General features: G+C 41.8%; 1 protein-coding gene across 4 annotated transcripts in view; it reads right to left on the minus strand.

Annotated features, from left to right (window-relative positions):
* ZNF536 (zinc finger protein 536) overlaps positions 1-26,820 on the minus strand; it is a 448,938-nt gene that overhangs the window by 49,740 nt on the left and 372,378 nt on the right. The window lies entirely within an intron of this gene.

A 26,820-nucleotide genomic window follows, 5' to 3' on the forward strand; every position in this document is an offset into this window, starting at 1 on the left:
GGTGCTCAACACAGCTAACAACAATACAAATATTGTAAAATATAATGAAATACAATGAAAATAGCAATAATATGCAAAGTAAACTAACTAACTAAATAAATAACAATTTAAGGGGTAAGTTTAAACATCCAGTTCAATCTTTATGGATCTTTTTTTTCACCCCTAACAGTACAATCTGCTAGATGCTCAATTTTAAGGTGAGGGAACACTTACTCATCTGAGATAACTTGTTATGCTAGGAGTGTGGTAGAGAACCTCTGACCCAATCCTCAGAGGTTGGTGCGGCAGGCCATTTTTGGCAAGTCATGCCCACATTTCCTATGTCTGATGTGAAATATATGACATCAGGCACAAGAAAGTTCCACTTGCCACGGCTCCAAGCGCTAAGTGTGCTCCGCATCCTTCCTTTGCAGCCCTAAATTGAAATTAGTTACCTGATGTCATATGATGTTAGGTAACTGACAGGTGAGTGGCCCAGACCACCTCTTGTGGCCCACAGAAGTCCGGCTGCTTCTGGATCCAGCCCTCCAGCCAGATCCAATTCCAGATCACAGTGCTAGGAGATGCTCAAGATTTGCGAAGGGGTGTATTGTGCACACATTTCTGACTATAAGATTATGGCCCTTCTTTCTGACATTAAAAATCCCTATATACCGGTTACATCTGTAATCTCTTCAACACACCTCAATAATCCTCACATCCCTGTAAGATAGGCAACTGGTACTAGGGATGGATCTACATTGACCAAAAAACAAAACAAAAAACCGCTAAGAAAAAGAAATGTTCTATAGCTCTCTATGCAATTTTCAATTGACTGCTGTACATCGCCCCCTGGTGTGACATTTTATAATGCACTTAACATTATAGATTAGTCATAGGTAAAGGTAAAAGGACCCCTGACCATTAGGTCCAGTTGTGGACGACTCTGGGGTTGCGGCGCTCATCTCGCTTTATTGGCTGAGGGAGCCGGCATACAGCTTCCGGGTCATGTGACCAGCATGACTAAGCTGCTTCTGGCGAACCAGAGCAGTGCATGGAAACACCGTTTACCTTCCCGCCGGAGCGGTACCTATTTATCTACTTGCACTTTGACGTGCTTTCGAACTGCTAGGCTGGCAGGAGCAGGGACCGAGCAACGGGAGCTCACCCCGTTGCGGGGATTCAAACCACCGACCTTCTGATTGGCAAGTCCTAGGCTCTATGATTTAACCCACAGCGCCACCCGCATCCCTAGATTAGTTATAGCAGTGCTTTTTTTCAATAAAAATAGATGCTGAAGCTCATCACTTGTTATTAAGTCACTGGGCAACTCAGGGCAGCCCTGAACAGATGCCAGTTTGACAACAGCTTCGTTCTTTACCCGTGGAGGTGCTAAACACCACAGCAAGCTGTTTCCCTAGCCAGTTTGGGGGTCACCCGTGGTTCTGATACAAGTCAAATAAACGGGCCCCCACCTCCCTCTTTCTGTTAGATTCAAGTGGGTGGCTAGGGCAGCTCGGAAGAGCTGTCATGCAAATGCACATGAGCACAATGGTAGAGGCCTGGCTGGGAAGCTTAAAGCCTGCCTAGGGAGACAGACTGAAGAAAAAGGAGATATGAATTGGCCAATCGCTGCTAGGAATGACTAGGAGCTAGGTGGAGTAATAGATCTAAAAAAAAGTGTAGACTCTCACATGCTGGCCAGCTTCTGTTTTGACTTGAAATGTTCATTTGGGGCTTCTCAGAAGTATGTAAAGGCAAGAAGTGTGTGTGTGGGAGGAGCGCTGATCCACAATGGCGCCTACCTGAGAGGTGCTGGGACTGCGCTCCAGAGCGCTCCAGCTGAAAAAAAACCACTGGTTACTAGTATCCCCATATTACAAAGGCAGAGGTGGAGGGGAAAGTGTTGACTTAATTACAACCCAGAGTTTGGGGGGGGGGGCAGGGGCGGTAAAGAGATTTGAATCCAAGGAAGCCCAAATTAGTATGTATTGTCTTACCCGCTATGCTGCAATCACTTTCCTAGGCACTGTATGTTAGTGCCTCTATTTCCCCAACTGTGGAGGCAGAACATCGCGATTGTGGCTAGTAGCCATAGAAAGCCCTAGTGCAAAGTTCTCACAAATTTCCCTAAGCTTAGATCTCCTTGCATGTGCTGGAACCCCAAGAAGAGCCTCTCCCAGACTGCAGAATTGCACACTGCACATCCCACATGTGGCTGCAACCAGACCTATTAATTGCCCTATTACAAAGACCACTTACGCACAAAGCATTACCTTTAATCTCTGCCTACCCTTCAGTGTTTACCATATTTTTCTCGTGAATTTTTCAGATATTTTTACTTTCCACTTTAGCACTTCATTATCTGTGCAATTTATGAGGTCTCTGTTTAGACTGGGGGGAAATGAAGAAATGCTAAAGTTTTGCTTTTTCGTTGCCAAAGGAAAAAGAAGAGGTCATGTGTTGCCGACCAAGCAAAGCTTCCGAGGTTGATGAATGCCTCCGACACTCTGGTCCACTGGGATCAAACTGTTCCACCACAGGATGTGCCATGTTTGGAGAAGAACCTCTTTGGAGCCTCTGTGAATAACCCTGCTTTTAAGCTTTCCGCTTTGAAAAAGGGAACACCCCTCGTGATTTAATACTCAATCTGTGAATTTTAATAACTGCTACCACTTATCGGCCCATCTATCATCTTATATCTTTTGCAGCTGTTGAAAGACAATGTTGGTGCCTTTAAAGCTTTCTCATCACAGATTCAAAAAGCCTAACACACACACACACACACACACACACAAAATTGGCAAACAAAAAGAGCCATATGCCTACTTGACCTGGGATACATAAACCTGTTGTTCAATCCTGAGAGAGGGATTACAGCATTACTTTTTACTAAGTTGCTTTTCATATGGAAATTTCTTTTCACATCAGAGATCTGCATTTAATGGCATCAACATAAAAAAAAAATCCCAATTTTTAGCTCCCTGATCATGGACATATAGATTTTTATAGCGTCTGCAAGCATGCATTAATGTTAATTTCACAAGTCTCCTTTGTATTTTGTTAATGTCACAATCTGCTGTAAAACCTTGCCAAGTTTCTTAACTGTCATGTTAATTCCAAGACCTATTCTGCACTCTTTGACATTTCAGGACAGAACATGGCAGTAAAAATAGATTAAAAACAGCTTATAAGTATTATAAAATGGGGAACTTTGCAGATGGCGGAATTAGATCTGCTCAGTAGAAATTCAGCAACTCGGAGCACAATAATATTAAAAGAAAATGTGTATTCATTTGGAAGGTAAACATTTTTGCAACAATAGTGTACCGCTGTCTAAATGAGGAAGGGGAATTCCCTGTTTAAAGAAAAATAAGAAAGGTGTGTGTATGTGTGTGTGTATATATATGCATATATCACTGCTCTGAATGTGTGCTCTATATCCATGTCAGTATTAGATTTCAAACGGTTTCTGTACTGTATAAATAAAGAGTATAATAAGAGCTAGATTTCATTGCTGGTTGGTTCAAAGTTCACACAAATTATTTCACACAAGGGATTTGTCTGAGGGGCTTTTTGTGTGTGCGTCAAAAGAAATGCATTAGATATTAAATGGCAATGTCACACATAAGAAATTTGCAAGAATGGGCAGGAAACGAGACACTCCCCCCCCCCGTTGCAAAAGAATGCACCCTCTTTTTAATGCATGTGATCCATTTCAAAGGGAAACTTTTCTTTTGCTGATTTCAGGAAGTTTAAAATTGGCTAATCAGAAAGTTTTATGAAGTTTGGATCGAAATAGGTTAGGATTCTTTTTTAGAAAACTGTCATAAAAAAGGAGGGGGAAAATCCCTTTCCCCTTTAAGGGGTGCTTATTATTTCCATCATCTTCCTCGAGTTGCTGATGAATAGCTCACATCGTTTGCCAAGCCCCACCCCTGCCTCCCCCCCACAAATCCTTCCCTCATTATTTGCTCAGTCTTTTTCCCACAGCCCAGAGAGCCCGTCAAAGACGGCTTAAAGAAAACACTGTGTTAGCGTTAGGAAATAGCATTCAGTTCCCAATTGATCTCCTAATACTTAATGTTGAAATGATAATTGGTGGAGTCTTCATTGAAAATAATATAAAAGGACGGGAGTGGAAATAAAAAACTCAACTTTTCTCCCCCGCCAGTCACCAAAAGGTATTATCTTTAGTCGTTGCATTCCGAGGAACCAGATACTTTTTATTTTATTTCATTTATTAAAAAAAAGCCCTCCCCCCCCATCTGCTGGAGATTGCAGCCCACAATTCTTTTCAACTGACATAATCCAGATTGATTCGTTCAGCAGATAAAATTCCGGCCACTTCTGCCCTTTATAGGAGCAACATAATACCACTCTTTATTCAGCAACAATGTAACATAATGGGATCGGAATGTGCAAAATGACCGTTCTTATATTACTGCGACATGCAAAGGCTCCAAAGCAAGCTGGGACCTTAATGTAAAAAATCATTATGCACAGATTACTGGAGTGGCCCTGCATTAAACAAGGTCAAACAGAGCATTTTTTCCCCCTGCTGCTGTTCTTATAAAGAGTAGGAAATGCATACAACTCTCCACCCCCACCCCACCCCAACGGCCACAAAACACTCTTCACTAATATCTTGATTATAGTTGTGTTTCGGAAAGGGAGGGGGAGGCGACAAAAGAAAATGCAATTTGTTCATAAAAAGTCCGGCAGTTAAATACTTTCCCCTCCAGAAAGCCGTTAAATCTATTACACACTAAACCACATGCGTACACATGGAGATCTAAATTTCAAAGGTTGTCATGTAAATTGCCAGAGCTGACTTTTTTTGGTTCCCTGCAATACCAAATGAATTTTAAAAGACCTTCAAAGATGATAACTCACTACATCTTTTCCCTGTTTGATAGATCACAGACCGGGAGCTGTTAAAGTTAGCTGCTTCAGAGATACAATGGTTCGTGTGTATACCAATCTCATTGAACTGCGGCTCCCCGCGATAATTTCAATCTCTTAAGAGCACTGCTGGATCAGGCCACTGACCCATCTAGTCCAGCATCCTGCCCTCACAGTGGCCAACCAGATGCCTCAAAGTGAAGCCCTCGAGCAGGATTCGAGCACAAAAGCACTCTTCCCCTCCTGTGGCTTCCAACAACTGATATTCAGAAGCACTGCTGCCTCCAACTGTGGCAGTAGATGTGCTGTGCTTCTGAGAGTTCCTGGCCTGGCATCACCCCGTTACAGCTCTTACAACTCTGCAAGGTAGATTAACATTGCAGACAGGGAGCTATAAGATTTGGTCTTGACTAGACCATCTCAAGTGAGAGCTGGACCATAAAGAAGGCTGGTCGCCGAAGAATTGATGCTTTTGAATTATGGTGCTGGAGGAGACTCCTGAGAGTCCCATGGAATGCAAGAAGATCAAACCTATCCATTCTTAAGGGACTTAGCCCTGAGCCATTAGCACTGGAAGGACAGATCCTGAAGCTGAGGCTCCAATACTTTGGCCACCTCATGAGAAGAGAAGACTCCCTGGAAAAGACCCTGATGTTGGGAAAGATGGAGGGCACAAGGAGAAGAAAGGGATCCTGAAAGGAATACACGGGGTGAAGATACTTTGCTCTTTCATCTAGCGATCTTCAAAAGCGTCTTCACCCTGGCACATTCTTTTTGAGGATTGATGTAGATTTGAGGGGGGGCAACCCCCTTCTTGAAAATATTGGTAGGGCCCTGGCTCCGCGACCCCCGTAGATGGTGCCCCTGACCTGAGGTCTTTCTGGTTTGTAGCTAAGTCTCTTACACAGCAATCCTATGTATGTTTACTTCGAAATAAATCCCAGTGCTCAATCTTTTTTATCTCCAGGTTAAGTGTGGTGTGGTGGGTAGAGTGTTTGGATTAGGACCAGGGAGACTGGTGTTGATATCCCCAGTCTGATTGTCAGGTGCTGGGAGCAAACGCCAGCGCTTAGCACCAACTCTGTCTTCCTCAATTTGTGACCTATCTAGTTGAAGCCCATTAAAGGCAGGATGCTGGACTAGATGCTGCGAATGGGCACATGCAGGATTTTGCTAGCTTTTTTGCCATAATGTGGAGCAGAATGGACTACCCTGTCTGTCACACTGTGGGCTTTGCTTGAGCCCCTGAGAGTACCTGAACAAATGTATTTGGGCAATAATGCAAAGCCATAACCTTAAAACTGATTGAATTCTCAAGATCACCTTAGATACCTGACTATCCAAATCCAATAGCAAAACATAGGGGTTTGAAGACTTCAATCAATATAAACCTTTTACAGCCCAACCTTTCAACTGCAGTAGTGTGTGTGTGTGTGTGTGTGTGTGTGTGTGTGTGAGATAAGAAGGTTAATTGAATAATTGATCAGTTAGTTAAAAAAAGTCTTCAGATACCTTCAGAAAAAAATTGTGCAGCAATAGTGATTTACATGATTTTGAATTCAGCCACTCTATTTTTTGGAAAGTATAACTACTACTGTTACTATTATTACTTCTAATATTATGTTCTACATTTTAATAATATAGAATCCAGTGCAGAATGTAATAAAAAATCTGAATGGAAATCTACAGCTATCAGCAGAGGTAGCCCACAACCAATCTCCATTTTTCAAGATACCTTAGGGCTAGCTAACATTAAGCCCGTTTAAGTCTTGTTGATTAACTTTCACCCATTTAAAACAACAGAACTTAAAAGCACTTAACACCTTGTCAAGAATATTAGAATTCGAATATTATTAATTCTGAAAATGTCAAATTAAATTCCTCATTTCTGCATCCAAACTTGTACATATACCTTGGCATCCCAGACCAAGGTCCATTAGTATACTCATCAAAAACCCTCTATTCCTGCACAAAACCCCTATTTTTGCGGCACCTGACTGAAGAGTCAACTCTGCCGGCATTATTTATTCTTCTCCAAAATGATCTGTGAAATTTGAAAATGGGCTGAGTGATTCAGTCTGTGTTAACAGCACAAATGCAAACTCTCTGCAAACTTGCCGAGCTCATGAAACTTCGCCGCATCTTCAGAATGAGTCTTTCAAATTCATAGAAGGGTTTATAAAGCGGGGAAAGGACAATAGAAGCTAAATTTTTAGTAAGACCCTTCAGGCCTCCAGAATACAAAACTCACATCAGGGCAAATCGGCACGGAGAAGGTACAAAAGACAAGCCCTAATTAGCAGAGCAAAAAAAATATTTCAGCTCTTATTTGATTGGTGCTTCACATTACAAGATCCGTTGATTGATAATGATTAATAGAAAACTTTTACATTTTCATTGAACAATCAGACTGTTTCTTTTTTGTGATTGCCATCTTATAATTAAGCATTAAGAAATTAGTGCAGTGAGTTATCATTACAAATCAGGTGTAATCTGCAGCATGCGGAAGAAGGCTGAAGGAGAAGGAGGAAAAGATTATATATTCTTTTTTTAACCTCCAAGTCAACAAGCTGCCATAACCACTGGCAAAAAAAAATCATCAGAAGACAGTTTTGCCCCATGTTGTTGTCACAAACTTTTAGCAGGACAGTGGTACCTCTGGTTAAGAACTTAATTTGTTCTCGAGGTCCGTTCTTAACCTGAAACTGTTCTTAACCTGAGGTACCACTTTAGTTAATGGGGCCTCCCACTGCTGCTGCCGCCACCGCTGCGCAATTTCTGTTCTCATCCTGAAGTAAAGTTCTTAACCAGAGGTACTACTTCCGGGTTAGTGGAGTCTGTAACCCGAAGCGTTTGTAACCCAAGGTACCACTGTACCATAAAAATCCATTGGATTTATTTCTCCACATGAAAACAGTATCTTGGCCATGGTTAATGATGAGCCAAGTAAGTCTCAGTGTCAAATAATGTCACCTACTTCTTAGACATACTATACATAACTTGTTTTAGAACAGGAAAATCTGATAATTGTTTCTCTGTCATTAGGAAGCACTTTCTGAGGGCAAGAGCTGTTCGACAGTGGAACGGACTGCCTTGGAAGGTGGTGGACTATCCTTCACTAGAGGTATTTAAACAGAGATTGGATGGCCATCTGTTAGGGATTATTTAGTTGTGATTCCTGCAAGGTAGGGGGTTGGGCTAGATGACTCCCAAGGTACCCTCCAACTCTGCAATTCTGTGATTTAGCCCTGCCTTCTTCCAGAGTGAAAGACTAAGGCTATTGCCGCAGATGGCTAGCTCGGCGTCACTCCACTCCACTCCTCGTCTCAGATTGTGATTAAAGAAATGGCACCAAAAGTGTGTAGACTGTCTCCTCCACAGAGGAGGAAGGGCATCTTGCAAACATGCATGAGTAAAGATGGCATCATTCCACACAGGCCATCAAACAAATAAAATCTAGATCCTACAGGGCAGCTGTCAAACTTTTTTTTTGTATAGCTCTGCCGTTGATACTTTGTCAAGGAGATGTGTGCTTTGTGTTATGTCTCACAGCAAAATGACAAGAGTTGCCGTCCATTGACAAAGCCACACGACAGAGAGGTGTCACATGCCGACAGTACAGATGTATTATCACTCCGCCACTTAGACAGGAGTGACATCTCCTGACTCTCAAGAGACAGCACTGCGGATGAGCTAACCTGCGGATGCCGGCAGTACGCTTAATAATATTGACAGTCAACAATTCTACGGGCATCAAGGCCAAAGGAGTGGCAAGGCCTGAAATCCAGGATGCTCCTTTCTACATCAAAGAAAATGGCAAGGGATAAAAGATGAGTTGAGTTGAAACAGCATTGTTTACCATCCACCAAACACTGCTCTCAGGGTTGAAAAGTGTAATATTTTCATGCTGGAGTGAGGGAGGTCAACTTCTTCAAAAACAACACTAATGTTAGGCTACCAGCATTTAAAACACAGAGTTAGAGATCTGTATTTTTCACCAAAATATTAGATGAACTTACTGAGAAATGGTGTGGTGTAGTGGTTAGAGCAAAGGTAGTCAACCTGGTCCCTACTGCTCACTAGTGGGCATTTCAGGATTCCAGGTGGGCAGTAGGGGGTTCTATGGCACAAGCTGAATTCTTCCAACGAACACTGGTGGGCGGTAAGGAAATTTCACCATCAAGAAAGATGCATTAGTGTGCAGTAGGTATAAAAAGGGTGACTACCCCTGGGTTAGCGTATCAGACTAGGATCTGGGAGACCAGGGTTCTAGTTCCCACGCAGCCATGAAGCTCACTGGGTAACCTAACCTACTTCACAGGGTTGTTGTGAGGATAAAATGGAAAGGGGAGGAGAACGATGCATGCCGCCTTGAGTACCTTGTAAAAAAATGGCAGGATAAAAATGTAATAAATAAACAGAATGAATGAATCAATCAATAAATAAGATCATTATAGTTGCACATGTTTTAAGTAAAAAAAGTACTTCTCTTTTAAAAATAAAATGATATGATATGCAATTCAAATAAAATGTAACTTGATTATCTAGAGTGAACGCTGAAGCCTATGAATGTCCCTTAACCTGATTAAAAGGCTAGTGGGTGGTGCCCGTATTGAAAAGTGGATATATGATATCAGGATACAGCTGAGGGCAAAAAAGTAACCCTGACCACCCCATTACCTCTGCTCAATACCAGCTCCTCTTGGCCTGTCTGCTCCTTGAACCGGGTTGTTGGCACCTACTCAGAGTAAATCGATTGAAATTAATGCACCTTAGTTTGTTATGCCCATTAAGTTCAATAGGTTTATTCTGTCTAGCAATAGCACTGCATATAACCCATTGTTCCCATTACAGCTGGTCACTATAACAACTTTTTAACTAAGGCTGCATGGACACTTTATCCGTCCCAGCTCCTTCCAAAATCGCAGTTTGAAAGCATGCCAGTGCAAGGAGATAAACAGGTACCGCTGCGGCGGGAAGGTAAATGGTGTTTCCTTGCACTCTGTTTTCCATCACAGTGTCCCGTTGCTCCAGAAGCGGTTTGGTCATGCTGGTCACATATCCCGGAAAGCTGTCTGTGGACAAAAGCTGGCTCCTTGAGCCTGAAAGCGAGAAGAGAGCCGCAACCCCATCACCGCTTTTGACTTGACTTAAATGTCCAGGGGTCATTTCCCTTTCCCTTTACCTATATCTTCAAAGGACACCTGAAGCAAATTTTTAATTTTATTGCATTTTTGTCCCACCTTTGCAGGTTAGGCTGAGAGGCAGTGACTGGCCCAAGGTCACCCAGGGAACTTCATGACCAAGTGAGGATTTGAACTCTGGTCTCCCAGGTCCTAGTCTAACATTCTAACCACTACACCACCCTGGCTCTGTAGTGGTTTTCAACGCTGGGGAGGGAAAGCAAATCCAAGCACTAGATCTAAGGTTGTGTACATACTATAACTTTAAAGAACAGCCAGAGCACACACACACACACCCAAAGAATCCTGGGAACTGTACTTTTTTTCCTCACAGAGTTACAATGCCCAGCAACCCCTAACAAACTACTGTGCCAAGAATTCTTTGAGGATGGGGAGAAGAGCTTTGAATGTGCTTTGAAGGTACAGCATGTGAGCCTTACAATTAGTGACTGGGTTTGCTTTTTTTCCCCCATCACCCCTTTTCTTCACAGTCACATCTTTTAGATTGCAGGCTGTGGGCAGGCACTGCTTTAGCAGCACTGATCTGCATTAAGTCTTTTTCAGCTGAAGAACAGCGTGTAAATGCTTCAAACAAATAAATTAAAGAGAATAAGAGCTTCCTTCTTCAACCACAAATCTGGGGGGTGACTTAGAACGAGCATTTCCACTGAAGTAAACAGAGAAGCTCCTGCTTGCATACGTGATCCAGACATCAGTGCTGGCCATCAACACAGAGAAAAGGGCTTGCACACTCCACCTTTGCCACAGGGGTACCAAACAATACTCTCTACTTCACCACATGCCCCAGGGAGAGATGGAGGTTGAACTGCAGTGCATGGTTGCCTCACCTTGACACACAGATGCACCTGAAAGCCACTTAGGGCTGTCGCCTCTGGCACTAGGGCACTTGCGCTAGCAAGATAACACAACTGAGGAATCCAGTGCAACAGCTGCCCCAGGAGAAACTCATCATGCAACAGATTGCACCATCTATTGTGCAACCAAGTCACTAGCAACCTGCTTATGCATGTTCTGGTGCAATACATTTCACTGTTGCAACAAGTATACCACTAAGTGACTTTAACTTACTAGTGCTAGCGTTGGATACAACCTATAAAGTGGCAGTCATAACATGGCAGTCATAATATGGCAGCCTATGAAAAATCATACAACGGATGGCTGTGATTCAAATTTCCAAGCTTGAAACATCTGCACGCTCAGAGCAGAATAGAGTGGTGGCGCAGCGCACATGGACATTTAGTTATTTACTGAAGCTCCTAGATTACGACATTCCAGAGAGTGATATCCAATATGAAAAGAGTATTGCTTCCTTACGCAAAATCTTACTTTTCTTGAGAGAAAAGAACATTTCACGTATGGGGGGGATAACTGCTTTGCATATAATCCTAAATAACCTAAATTAGCTACATTTAGTGAGAAGCATCCTTTGCACCTCGTGAATCTATTATCCCTCTCACTATGTCATTAGTCACACCATATTTTTCAACCAGGAAAAACCACAACGAAGCAAAATCCTACTTCAATCCATTAGAACTGCATAACACAAAGTACAATCATTTTGACTTTCAACGTGGAGAATAGAGCCGTATTCCACAAGAAAGGGCTGGTGTGAAATAATTTAACAAATTTGTTTCCTCACATTAGAAAGGACTGTGCATAACGGATTCACGGTTCTCCTCCCTTGGCTTTGGTTACATAGAATTCTGTAGTTTGTTCCTGACTAGGGAAAATAATATCTCTGCGTTACCGTCCTTGTGATTCCTTAAACACATCCAGTGCTTGCTGGAGAAAGACTTCACTAAAAGGCCTTGTGGTCAAAGGTCAGGCTCGAGAAAGGCGGCTTTTGACTTATGGGAGAATGCGGTTCCTCCCCTTTCAGTGTTGCTACTAAGTCGTTTCTTGTGTGTTTTAAACAAAGTGGCTTTGACTCTTGTGCTCCTTTACAGATCTCATATCACATCGGATAATAGTCCTAATGGCAGACTTTTCCTCATCATTTCGAACATGACTCAGCTGCAGGCAAGAGAGTCACAATGTGGCAAGAGATGGGGACTCTACAATGTAGTATAGTAGTTAGAGTGTTAGACTAGGACCCGGGAAACCAGGGTTCAAATCCCCACTCAGCTATGAAGCTCACTGGGTGTCCTTGGGCCAGTCACTGCCTACTCTCAGCCTAACCTACCTCACAGGGTTGTTGTGGGGATGAAATGAGGAGGGAGACAACTGTGTATGTCACTTTGAGCTTCTAGGAGGTGAAAGGTGGAATATAAATGCAATCTAAATAAATAAAGATATATAGATGGAAAGATTTGCCCATTTCAGTCCTTCTCTTGTTCTCCAATCTTGAATTCAGTTCCCAACAATCCATCAGCAAGAAGAATCCTCATGCAAGTGCATCAACCTTTTGGTGTGAGTTTCTCCTAATAAACATATTTTTTGTATAGTGTTTTGACCATACATACAATTTCCCCAAATATAAAGCATTTTTGGTATGTTATTTTCACTAATATCTTCATCACTTCCCCCTGATACGTGCATTCTTGTAAATATTGTTTCTATATACAAAACCGCACCGGAAATTTGGAGAAGTGAAAATTTCAAAAGCTGCATGTGTTTCAGTTACATATATTGTTTCTGAAAGTGCAGATCTGATCAATTTAGCTTTAAATGTGACCTGAGTTGAATCCCCCAGCAATCCCTGTTTACAAATGCCCCTCTCCTCAATTTACTCCTTACCTGTTGCAGCCTCCCCCCCCTTCTCCAGCCAGTTTTCGACAAATAGACCCTCCTGTAAATTATGGGGCCACCTAGGTGCAATATAAATTGCATATGAAGGGCAGATGAGAAACACCTAGAGGAATAGGCTGATTATGAATATTTCATTTCTTCTGTCTCCTTGAGTTTTGTGCAAGATATAGTGGTATATACATACACAATTATATAAAAATCTGTTGGGGTATTTGCTTCTCTATGCATATACCGTTTATTAGTGTCATTCTAATCATAAATACAATTATTCTTGAGTACTCTATTGCAAAAACCAATAAAGTAGGCCTCAGCAGAGATTCCGAAATTGTTTAACTTTTCTCTAGCAAAAAAAAAAAATATTAAAACACTATTATCACATCAATGAGAGGAAAAGACAGGAAGATAATAAAGTTATGTTAAACCTCCCTGTATGTACTCATGTGTGAAACAGTTATGTCTGGTCACATAATTGCAATGGTTCTGAGAAATATTTCATATTTTATAATGAACATTAAAAGAGTTTGTGGATCATTACTTTATATGAGTTCCAAAGTTATTACATAAAACCCAACAGGAATGGTTATAAATTATTTGATCCTCCAGTCTAGCCTTGGTAAACATAACATGAAAGCTCAACCATTGCAGAGTCGGCAGACAAGTTGCATGTCAGGAGGTGAGCTATATTTCTACAGACAGAGAAGAAGAAAAGGGAAGTTGGGAGGAGGGCGCCAGGAGACCATTAGAGAGCCCCGTTTTGCTTGCTGTTTGCATGAAATTTGATTCTGAAATTAACTTGGTGCCATGACCCTAACACTTTGCATAAAAGAAAGTCCTTTCATTTTAGCGACACTCACCCTTCCAGATAGCGGTAATCGCTGTCAAGTTTGCAATCTTACAACTGCACTCCAGGAGTTATGCACAGGGCACAGAACAACATGGAGCAACATGGATAAATTATATGTGTTGCAGAGCAGCCCAATTCTCTTGCATGAAACATCACAGTACCATAAATTAAAAGAGTGCAAATATTCCCTGGCACAATTTACCACCATGGTGTCTATGGGACATTAAACAGAGAAGATATACCTATTACCTTTGCTCAAATACATTCCATTCCTTCCACTGGGAATGGAGGAGAAATTCAAGCCAGTATACATCTGCAGCAAAATCTATCAAATTTGCACTTTCCCAAACAATATGATAACCACTATCCTTCAAAAGCCACACTAATCCCAAGTGTCATCTAGTGATTCCTGCAATGCAGGAATCACAACTAAAGCATCACTGACAGATGGCCATCCAAACTCTGATTAAAAACCTTTGATGAAGGAAAGGCCACCTTCTAAGGGAGCTCGTTCCACTAACAGACAGCTCTTACTGTCAGAAAGTTCTTCCTAATGTTTAGTCAGAATCTTCTTTCTTGTCATTTGAATACATTGGTTTGTGCCCTACCCTCTGGAGCAGGAGAAAACAAGTTTTCTCCATCTTTCCAAAAAGAAGAGCCCACTGGATCAGGCCAAGGATCCATCCTGTTTGTGTTGGTTCAATTGCTCATACCATGCAGTAAGAATTTTATCTTAAGGCTGCAAATCTAAGCATATTTGCTAACATGCAAGTCCCAGGGAAGCTGATGGGACTTACTTCCAAATAAGTATTGTTTGGATGAGGCCATTGCTGCTCATTCTCAGAGCTGCATCTGGAATAAATGGAAGCTCATTCTCCTGCATATTGTTTTGTCTACAGCTTTGATATTATTATAACCATAGCCCGAAAGTCATTGTCATCATCCTTGAACTTAACACCACAGTTCACGCCTAAGATATCGTACTTAGTGAGAAAATAATACTGCAAGCAATTTATCTGATCTTTTTTTTTCAAAAGGTTCCTGAAGAGCACCTCATTGAAATATGAAAAATACAGTGTACTAACAAAAATTACATACTTGACACAATTAACATGAATTTTTTCCCTGTCTCCTAACAATAGTTAGCAGGCAGCATTTTAATGAATAAATGATCATTTGTGTCAGAGATAAGTGTAATTCTAGATGGGTTCCATGTGACATATACAGTAGCTTGTTCATCTAGTGCTATTAGTCTATTGCCTTTTGTGTTCAAATACTTCAGGGATGGGTTCAAAAAACTTGCTTCCTTATAAAGGGAACAAAAAGAAGTGATGTAACAAAATCTCCGAATACGTGAATATAGACAATTGCTATGGCCCATGATATACCCTGGAGAACACCAAAAAGAATAATAATGTGTGCTCTGAGGTTCTGTGGGATATATAGTAACAGAAGTGGCTTCAGGAGTGCATCTATTTTTAGCGTATCGGTCTACTTATACCCCATGTTTCCCTTAATAGGAAAATACCCAAGGTGATTTACAACAATCAAAATAATTGCAAGATTACAGTCATAAAAATCAACAGCAACTTCCTTCTGAATAAGCCATCAAAAGGCTGCTTTAAAAGGATTTTGAAAGTCTCTAAAACAAGGCTTGGATCAGGCAGACTAATGCTCTCCTACTTCTCTCCCATCCCAGTCAGAAAGACGCAGAAGAGCTCCCCACCAACACCAGAAGCCTGACTTATGGAAACTCACTGTGGTAACTTCTGAGAACCTGATCCGCACAGCCTTTGTCAAACTGGTGCCCTGCAGATGTTTGGGACTACAGCTCCCATCAGCCACAGTGAGCACAACCATGCATACTGGGCCATGCTTCTCCTGGCTCATGGAAAGAAAATGACCACTACATAATGGAGAGGGGGATATTAAAGGGACCCAGTGTGGGAAGGGGAGCAAAAGAAGGCAAAGCCTTCATTCATCATTCATCCTTCCTTCTTTTGCTGGAACTTGATACCCAGAATGCATTCCTCACCTGGCACTCTATGCAAACCCATGGCCAGCCTGATCGCTGTAAACCAGTGGCGTAGCGTGGGTTGTCAGCACCCGGGGCAAGGCAAGTAATTTGCGCCCCCTAACCCATGGATTTTAGCACTTGAGTCTCGAGCACGCCCCCCCAGATGTTGCGCCCGGTGCAGCCGGCCCCCCTGCACCCCCACGCTATGCCACTGCTGTAAACATATGGGCAGATGTGCAACCCACCTGCCACTAGGAAGCTTGATAAACCTTCCCTGTTTTGCTTCCTGCCTGGCACAGATGGAAGGATCTGTCCATTTTGGCACCCTCCATTCCTCCGTTTTTTTCCTATCTTAAATCTAGTTTTCCACATTCCTGCAGCGATTTGTGTGTGTTTGTGTGTTTTAAAATCCTCATGAATCACCTGGACAGCTATAATGCATGTCATGGCTGGAGAGCTGCATCTGGCTTGGTGGTCATACATTTGGCAAGCCTGGCCTCCTCATTGATAACTGCCGTATACATTTGGCAAGGGACAACAGAGAGGCTCGGTGGTAGAGCACATGCCTTGAATGCAGATGGTCCCAAGTCCAATTCCTGGTTTCTAGATGAAAATGAGGGGACAAATCTCAGTCTGAGACCCTGGAGAGCTGCTGCCAGCCAGAGTAGACAATACTGAACTAGATGGACAAACTGTTCAGTATCAGGCAAACCTCCTATTAATTTTATCCAATACATTTCCATCCTGCTCTTCTTAGAGTAGTTAACATAATCATGCATGACACAGAAGCAGCAACAGCTGCAAATAATTCCTGGCGCATCCTCATAGCTGCATTTTAAAAAAACTTACTTATCTTTGTTCCATCTTTCCAGGATGTCATTTGAAAGGGGAATTCACACCTCTCCCTCCAGGGTGACACAGATGTGTGCACACATCCACCACAGATCTGTTCGGTTCGTGCAACATCCCACTGCAAATTCTGCATCTCTGCATCATCACACGGAAAACCACCCTTTGACTATGGACCGATTTCTCCTTTCATCTTTCCCATGGTGAAGTCATCATGAGATTATTTTACCTCATCAATTTCACAGAGAGAGTTTGTCTTATGAATGCACCCCTCCCCAACATGATGACAACTGGTATTTACCACATCAGGGAGCCTGTTAGCTCCCAAGCTTTTCACCTGATGTGGTAAATACGAGCTGTCACTAAGTAGGGGTGCACTCACAGGAAATAGTTCTCCAAGTGAACATGCTGATGTACAAGAATATCAGGGTGACTTTAACATGTCAAATATGGACACTGAAAGCAGGCATATAGGGGGCTGCTAGGAATTCATGGAAACAATTCCTTCCTTGTTTTGTTTATTGTGTTTTTAATTTCTTTTTTTCTTCTTCACTGGAAACTTACATATATGACATTCTCCCCCATTTAAACATGCACCCAGTTCTGTTCCCAACTCAAGATATGACATAAACAACAGTTTAGTACTTTTTAGTTGTCTTAAGCAACTGTTCCTTAACCAGGGGAAGCATGCTATGGCAAAATTTGAGTACTTCCGTTGTGTATATAGCTTATGTTGAGGTAAGATCCAATGTCAATATTCGAGACCTTTGCTTTTTATACAGGAAACCCTCAAATCTGTAATTTCGAGAAGTGCCATCTTGTTCATGGTGTTCACTAACCTCAGAACTTTCCAATTTTTAACAAATCTCAAAGCTTCTTGTAGAAGAACTGAGCAGGCCTTGGAATATGAATATATATATATATATATATATGTATATATATATATATATTCATATATATATATATATATATATATATATATATATATATATGGCAGCAATCCTTTTACACCACAGCCATAATTTTGAAGTATGAAGACTGCAACTATTGAAAGTGCAGTTCCACCTTTATCTACCTTGACATGATACTTCACTAAATTGTAGGGATAAAAAATTCTTTTTTTTTGTTGTTGAGAGGTGCAGGTTGACCAAGCTTTGGCATTTTAAAGCTAATCTATTTATTATTGTTTTCTTCACTTCTACAAGGGATAAAAATACATTTGGAAATATTTTCAAAACGGCCTCTAGGTGGTGCTACTACTGCATTGCTTTGGTGTTTCGGCACAATGAAAACATTAATTTGCTATGAGATAATTTTTGACGTAAATGTAAAATGGTGCCCATTCGAACTCAGTAATGAAGCATAGTGCATTTCTACAGCTCCTAATTTGACTAGTTAAATGACTCCATTACGTGTCTAACAGACAGAAGCAAATAATTTCTGGTCAGTTGACGCTCACTTATCCGTATCATTTTACCCTGAAAATAAAGTCTCTAATCTACAGTTTCTTTGTCTTAGTTTTTAATATTATTAAAGCACACATACTTAAGTAATAAGAAATGCAAAGGGTACAGACTATCAATTAAGGTGGATGGGAAAACAGATTTCAAATGCATATATGCTAGTAGCATTTGAAAAGCACAAAACACCACAGGCAATAAATTAAAGAAAAAGACAACAGTGTTGTTTTGCCTATATTGTTGGAGATAAAGCTTTTTCATTTTTTAAAAAAAACTATTATAAATATATTTATTTATTTGTGGCTTCTGAAAGCGTGAGTGAAGCCATTCCTGGAGCTATATTTGATAAAGTTTGCGATCCAAGTTTGAAAACATTTTGACAGCTCCTTTGTGGTACATATTGTTAGAGCAAATAGGGCCGGCCATCTTAATAAATATCAGGTGATGAATTTTTTTTTGCCTCCAGGAACAAAAATGGTTAAATGCTGAATCTTTATGTTCCTTGTCTAAATGCTTCCCCCCCCCCCCAACTCCTTCTTCCTGCTGAAAACAAGTTTAGAATTAAAGCATATCACTTTACACATATTGCATGCATATTAGTGAGACACAGCTGTTTATGCCTCACTCTTAAGAGCCATATGATTAAGTTATGGGATATCAGATAATCCAAAGTCTCTCTCTATTGGTCACCGTCCGCAGACAAAGGCTTTTTAGTTTTAAGTCCATTTAATGACAGAATGTCCAATTCGACAAATGTGTGAGTAATTCCAATGGAACACCTGTGGCTCCCTCTGCTAGACTATGGAATAGAAGATATAAAATGTCATTACAGTAGCATGCAGTGTCTGACTTTTATCTTTAAAAGGGGGAGGGGAGGAAGGGGGTATTCAGTCTGTTACTCCAGCTCAAACTCACACCATCATGCTCGGGTTCCCAGGATTTCCAGAAAGATGAATGGCATCCTGTTATCGACTTTTCTCTTTTTTTATGTTTGCGCAAAATATGGGTGAGTTAAGGACAGAGCAGGGTGGATAGATTAGATAGACATATGACAAATAGGGGTGTGTGGGTGTGGAGACACACACACTTATATATAAATATATTAACAGGTTGATTTCATGGAAACATGTGAGTTCCAATGGCAGGTACATAATTCATAGGTGACTTGAGGAAGGTCCCCAGTAGGGCTTAGGGAGTCACTGTCAGTCAGAGTAGATAATACTGACCCAGATAGAACAGTGGTCTGACTCAACTGAGTGTTGACTTTTTCCATTTTCAAATTCCAAAATAATAATAAAGAGGGGTGCTAAAAGCTGTAACATGACTTGGGGATTCAAAATATATTTTAGTTAAATTAATATCATTTAGGTTTTTTTGTAAATAAAATGTGCATGAAATTATTAAATATGATTGCCAAGAACTTGAAATTTGTTTGCTTGCATATTTGTTTGTTTGTTTGTTTCTTGTTAAGAATTACCCGACATTTTCAGAAGGTAAAATGTAAATTCTTTGGTTTCCCAAAAGCAGCTTATGTACTTCATCAAATGTAGACTTACCAAGGTAAATGTTCAATCACAAAAAGAATAGCAGATTTGAATTCCTCACACCCTAAACCATACTTTAAAGACCCCCCCCCTCACTGAAGAAATTTGCAAAAAATTGTTTCACCCCCTAAAATGACACACCCCAAGGGTGGCTTCCTGTGTGCCTTGGTTGATTAATCTGTAATCCTTTTTATTAAACTTATTTCATCCCTCTGAAGTCAGTAAGACTCTCAAACACCTGAAATCCACATTATTCACCTTAACTGGGCTATGAACTAGGTAGTAAGTTCATATTCGAAATGCATTGCCAACTTCCTTATAGTCCTAGCATTCACCCATTTGGGTATGTAGCCAGCAGCATCACCTCAAGGCCTTATTTTTACGCTTTGATTAATTCAGAGCAGGACTTTTACAGCTATCAGGGCAAATCTCAAAATGACACCAGGTGGCAGGTGGACCAGAATTGGGAATCACTCCAAATTTATCCAAACCAACCCACCATCTGGTCCCTCTTGTTTGAGTTTTGCAACATCCAGGTTAAGTGAACAGGCATCCTGGCATTTGAGGTGATGTCAAGAGGTAGCAAAGTTCTGTCTGTCAAAGTAATGCCCATAGCTGTAATGACTTGCTTGTCACACACTAGTTCATCATTAAATGATGGAAATGCCTATGCAAATCAGGTGACAAGAGGAAAATTTACCTGAAACATCATCTTATAGCCCACTCAATCACTTTGTTCTGCAGAACTGGCACTGTTACAGGTGCCGCATAATTCTTGTTCTGCCTTTGTAAAAAACCAATATTTTAGCGTGGCATTACCCACACTTTGGAACTCCCTGCCTATTGACATCAGCCGGGCGCCTTCACTGTGCTCTTTTCAACACCTGCTAAAAAACAGTGTTGTTTAGGCAAGACTACCCAGACATGTGAGGGATGTGGGTGGTGCTGTGGGTTAAACCACAGAGCCTAGGACTTGCCGATCAGAAGGTCGGCAGTTCAAATCACCGCGACTAGGTGAGCTCCTGTTGCTTGGTCCCTGCTCCTGCCAACCTAGCAGTTCAAAAGCACGTCAAAGCGCAAGTAGATAAATAGGTACTGCTCCGGTGGGAAGGTAAACGGCATTTCTGTGCGCTGCTCTGGTTCGCCAGAAGTGGCTTAGTCATGCTGGCCACATGACCCGGAAGCTGTACGCCGGCTCCCTCGGCCAATAAAGCAAGATGAGCGCCGCAACCCCAGAGTCGGTCACGACTGGACCTAATGGTCAGGGGTCCCTTAACCTTTACCTTTACCCAGACATGTAGAATGTTGACATTTATTTTAATCTGCTTCCAGTTTATTGCTGATTTTATTTTTGAACGTTTCAAAGAGCTGTTTTGACTGGCAATCTTATTGTTTTATTCTCTATTAAGCCACTTTGAGGGATTTTCTTTGCAGTCAAGGGGTGTATAAATTTTATGAAATAAACAACAAATGAGCAGATATTACCAAACCACCCAATTCATTTCAATGCAATAGCATCCATTTTCCCCAAAAAAGGGTTCTTTAAGAAAGGGCAACCTAAAGCATAGCTGCTGACAAGCACAGATCTGCCCTTAGGATGTATTTACTCAGTCCATGTAGCTCTTCTATATTTAAACAAGCTATCGTAGCTTTTCATATTGCAGACAGAACTTTTACCTCCCCTCAAACTTGGGGCTCCTTCACATTTTCATTTGCCCTGCCGTTTCCCCCCAGGAAAACCTGGGGTTTCAGAGATGCCAACTTGAATAGAATATTGAAAGGCAGGTAAGCCCCGTCCCACAAAGTATCTTAAGGAAGGGGACCGAAGGGACCTTAGCTCCCTAGGAGTTGGCTCCTTAGTTCTGAATCAAAACAAGCAGGAATTGGGTTTTCTGATGCTTGCTGTTTGTTCTGATTGAGGACGAAAGAGCAGGTTTTCCAGGGAAAGCCGTAGAAGAAAGGCAAAACCGCTCTGACACATGTTTTCTAGGCACAGAACAGGCAGAAGTGTGGATGACCCCCATAATTCTTGTCAACGCCAAATCTGACATTCAGTCGCCAGTCACCTGTCCATCCAACATATCTGTGAACTGAAATAACTTGGGACAGGAATTAAGCTCCCAACCTTCATAGATTCAGTTGATGGTCTGAGCATTGCTTACCCAAATAAGTGGGTAACTGTCTGAGCTCATGGTGTGTGGACTCAATTTCCTGGTCACACAGAGAGCTCTGATGAAAGTGCAACTGAAATAAATGCAGGCTCCATTCAGACCTTTGGCTGACCATGCAGAAGTCAGAGTGGATCTAAGAGGTATGATTCTACTCCTTCCTGTCCATGCATTCATGACCATATATAGTATAGCAATAAATCAGATTATGCACATCCATAGGTGTACCAGGCTATATTTTTTTTGTTTCCTGCATTTGTATCCCACTTTTTTCTCTCCAAGCAGCTCAAGGTGGCATACAATGGTTCTTCCCTTCCTCGTTTTATCCTCACAACAACCCTATGAGGTAGGCTAGGCTGAGAGGCAGTGACTGGCCCCTGAGTTCACCCAGTGAGCTTCATAGCTGAGTGGGACTTGAACCCTGCTCTAACCACTACACCACACTGACTCTCTTATCTTGTAGTTTGGGCATGATCAATGGACCCTGACATTAAACAAAAAATATTGACCAATGAACACTGATACAACTTTTTAAATGGAGGCACAGGCGTAGCAAAGTAATTTGGGGTTGCACTAACAAGATCTGAAATGATGGCCATTCCTCTGCTGGTTTCAACAGATCTAGAAAAAGCTAATGCTATAAAGATCATCAGCTCCAAAGGCTTGCAGAGAACAGAGAAGAAAATATGAATGCAAATAGGTAAAGAGAGAGAAAAACTCATTTGAAAAAACATTTGAGGGATGAAAACGAGAAGAGTTCCCACCAATGTTTTAAAAGAAGAAAGGTAGAAGTCAGCAAGCAACTTTAATACTAATGGATGGGGCAACCGATGTAACACTTATGCTTAATAACAGCTCTAGGGAAGATCAAGGAAATTAAACACCAGTAAGCTCAACTTCAGCAGTGGGGAAGATATTGGAAACACTAATCAGGGACAAAACAGGGAAAGTTATGATTTAATTAAAGATATTCAGCATGGATTCACAAAAGGGAGATCATACGTAACAAAAACTAATAGAATATTTTGGGGAGGGGGGAACCACACCAGCAAAAAAAGAATTGAAGACGGATGCTGTGAGCATGATTAACAGCCCCCTGTGTTTCGTTACCACCTGAAACACTGAGCCACTACCCATATCCCATTGTTGTCAGCGAAAAAGCTTGCATGGATTCTTACAGGTTTTGGTTTTGCTCCTGAACTTCAGATATTCCGTCAAAGTCGTGGCCTGCCAAAGATGGTACCAAGGAGTAAGACACTGACAGCAAACGTCTTTCTTATGCGGATAATAAAAGTAAGAAATCATGGGACCAAAACTTGATGCATCTTAGTCCTAAACCACCCAGACCTGGCAACCTCAGACATTCCTGGAGTGCAGATGTCACCGAGGCTGTAAGCTGTGCAAGACTGGCTGATACTGTAACTGCAGACTGGGTTGAGCAGTGCTAATGTTTCCCAGGCAGAAACGCAAGCCAGTGCGCCCAATCTCAGGCCAAAAATGTTTCCAATAATTTCTTCCAGCCCCAAGCAGCACTAGTAGCTGCTGCACTGTCAATGAACTGTATAGTATCCCAGATCCCTTTCAGTTAGCAGAACGGCCGATTATGCAAGGGATGCATCCATCTGGCTAATGGTAGGGCCGGACCTGCTCCTGGCATTACTTTCCATGCTGGTTCCTTTTTGCAATCTGATAAAGGGGGCTGTCCTTTTATGATCTGATTTCAAGGAGAGAGGCATTAAAAGATGGTCTGTCCGATTTCATAATGAAACCGCACTGGTTGCTACCAGTTCTGGAGAAGAAATCAAGCTGATGTTAAGAAGCAGCAATTCAGATGGAATTTCTTGATATGAGCATAAGATGAAAGGTGTGTGGATCTGCCAGCATCAGTAGGAATGACAAGACATTTAATGAGAAGAGAAGGATCTACTCAAAATAAAATTCAGACTGCGCACCAAGGCTGAAACAATTTCTTAATCGATTTGCATCTGTATCTATGTAGTTCTCCATTAAATACTACTACTACTACTACTACTAATAATAATAATATTTGTACCCCACCCATCTGACTGGGTTGCCCCAGCCATTCTTATGTCATTAAGAAATAAGAGCCATGGTCCCCTGAATTAACTGGACACATGTTGTATCTCCATCTTCCCACCAAACAAATGTTTGCTACAGCTCACAAGTTTCAGATAAGTATTAATCCTAAATCAGCAACAACAACACTCTTTCAGAAAATACTTTCAGATAGTGCTTAGGCCAACTCACTCCAAGAAGCCACCCAACTCATATTTCATGACTCAAATTGCATGGTCAAGGACCATGGCAGTCTACAACAGGGTAGACTGTGCGTTAAGACTAAATGATTCTTCATAATTATTAAGAAATCTAGGCTATACTCAAGTGCACTATCCATTTAGTCATCATAGGGGAAATGTGAAAGTGCTAAAAATGTTTATCCATAAACCAACAGGTGGTATTTTCAGCCACAGTCTGTATGGAGCCTAGACACCTGCACTGGAGAATTAAGGTGTATTTGTATGTGTGATATACCATAATTTTCTAAATGGAAAAAAATGAAAATTGAACACCAATACTTTCTTCAGGCCTGCTTCTTTCTTTCTTTCTTTCTTGTTGACATTTTTGTAGATTGTGACAAACATTCATTCTAACATAATTGCCTACATTTTCTTCTTCTTCTTGAATTCCCTATAGCTACAGAGAAATGCTGGAATCCATTATTGAGCTACCTTGATGGCAGGCACTTGATTGACATTTATCTATTTGAAACATTTCCATGCCTTCTTTCCAGGGCTCAAGGTGGCGTACAACAATTGTGATAGCACATTAGAATGCAAATAAACATCAAAGACAAAAGGCACAACAGCAATCTAGTAAAATAAAATAAAATAAAAAAGGGGGGAGGAAAAACCAAGGAGGTAGTCAGCAAGAATAAAGGCCAAATGTTTTGTGATCCCTGCTAAAAGACAGCAAGAAGAGCAAAGACACCCTCTGAGGTGGGGGTTAAAGAGGGGGAGATTGCCCCACAGTCTTGGAGCAACTGGTTTAAAAGTCCTGCTTCTGGCCACAAACATTCCCACTTTATGCAGAAGACGAATTTGAGGCAGAGGGTAAGAAGCTGTTGACAACAGACTTCAGTCCTCAACCCTCTAGGGCAGGCACATCCAACTCCAAAGAGACTGTGATCTGCTCACAGTATAAAAATACTGGCTGTGATCTACCCATTGCTATTGACAGGCGAAGCTTTTTTCAGGGGAGGTAAAGATGTTGAGCTTTTTTTAGGGGAGCCAACCAAGAAGGGGGGGGGGGGAATCACCAGGCATCTCACGATCTACCGTGATCTACCACAGACGTCCAGTGATCTGCCAGTAGGTCACGATCTACCTGTTGGATATGCCTGCTCCATGGCATCATCACAGCCGTGTGTGTGTGTACAATTGTCTGGTGTGGCAATGGGGTGAGTAAGGCTGTGGTGGTCCTGCTTCTCAGCAGATAAAGTCTTGGATAGGGTTGCCAGGGCCCAAACCTGAGACGTAATGACAGCCACTGGTTATGTCATAAAGCATGAAACATTGAGCATTAACCAGAGTCACTGAGAATATGTCATGGAACTCCTTCCCGTCACTGAGCCCCAGAGACGGAGGTTAATTGTGAGAAGGGAGATGGGAGCTGAGGAGGGCAGACACTCCAGAGAGTCTGTGCAATAATTTGCAGCCTGCTTCTACCAGGCTGAAACATGCAAGCTGAAAATACAATCTTCATAATAGTAGTAGTAGTAGTAGTAGTAGTAGTAGTAGTAGTAGTAGTAGTAATTTAAGGAACTCTCGGCATCCTGGAGTTTCAAGCCCTCCCTCTGCCACCTGGAAGTTGCCACCTGAAAACTTCAGGTCGGCCCTGGAGGTCTGGCAACCCTAAACCCAGAAAACAGCAACAGCAGGAGCAGCAGTCATACAACTGGGAAGCTCCGCAGCTGATAAAGGCTTGCACCTGGAAGCCTTTATTATCCCAGAGGAGGAAATTGAAAGGGAAGCGATAAGTATTCCAGACTCTGGGGTGGAGACTGTGAGTGTCAGAACTCCAAATCTCAGGGAAGGGGAAAGGGATAACAGAGAAAAGCCACATTCACATCATACATTTTAAAAAAGCTATGATACCATCGCAGTGATACCACAGCATCCATAGCAGTGACCAGAGGAGGAATGACCACTGGGAGGAGCCACAGAAAGAAGAAACACGATGGGGCATCTATGGCAGCACAACTGGACACCTTCAACTGCCCCATCTGCAACAAAAGATCTCTCTCTCTCGTATCGGTCTCTACAGCTGCAGCAGGTGCTGTAACCTTCCAAGAGTTTGACTTCATCCCCAAATGTGAACTCCTCTTTCATCTCCCAAGACAGATGGATACCAACAAGAAGATACCACTTTAAACAGTCATGGCTTCCCACAAAGAATTCTGCGTGCTGTAGTTTGCTAAGGGTGCTGAGAGTTGTTAAGAGACCCCCATTACCCTCACAGAGCTGCATGTCACCCAGTAAGAGGGATTATTAAACCACTCTGAAAACTGTGGCTCTGAAAGGGGAAGTGGGGCCTTCTAACAATGCTCAACACCCATAACAAACTACAGCTCCCAGAATTCTTTGGGGGAAGACATAGCTGTTCAAAGTGGTATCATAGCACTTTAAATGTATGATAAATGTGACCAGAGCGTATGGTCACATTTACACCAAATGTATGGTGTAAATGTGACCAGGGACTTTTTTTTAAAGAGATAGCCAAGCAATATTATTTGAATTTAGGTTCCTGGTGATGAGAAGAGGTTGGGACTTCCTTTAGGGGCAATAGCCCCACCAGGTCTTCTCTATAACCCTGACTCAGAAGGACCCCAGGCTGCTGGCCTCTCTTAAACAGAAAGTAAATTGTAGCACAAGGTCTGATTGGGGGACCACAGATGCAACAGACATCCCCCACCTCCACTGAAATCAATGTCAATACTACCAATTTTTGATTGTACCCACAATTGTGAAGACACAGCAAAGATGCAGAAGCAGAGCAGCATATCTTCCAACTAAGAAACATAT

The sequence above is a fragment of the Podarcis gaigeae genome (assembly GCF_964106915.1).
Source record: "Podarcis gaigeae genome assembly, chromosome: 8".
NCBI lineage: Eukaryota > Metazoa > Chordata > Lepidosauria > Squamata > Lacertidae > Podarcis > Podarcis gaigeae.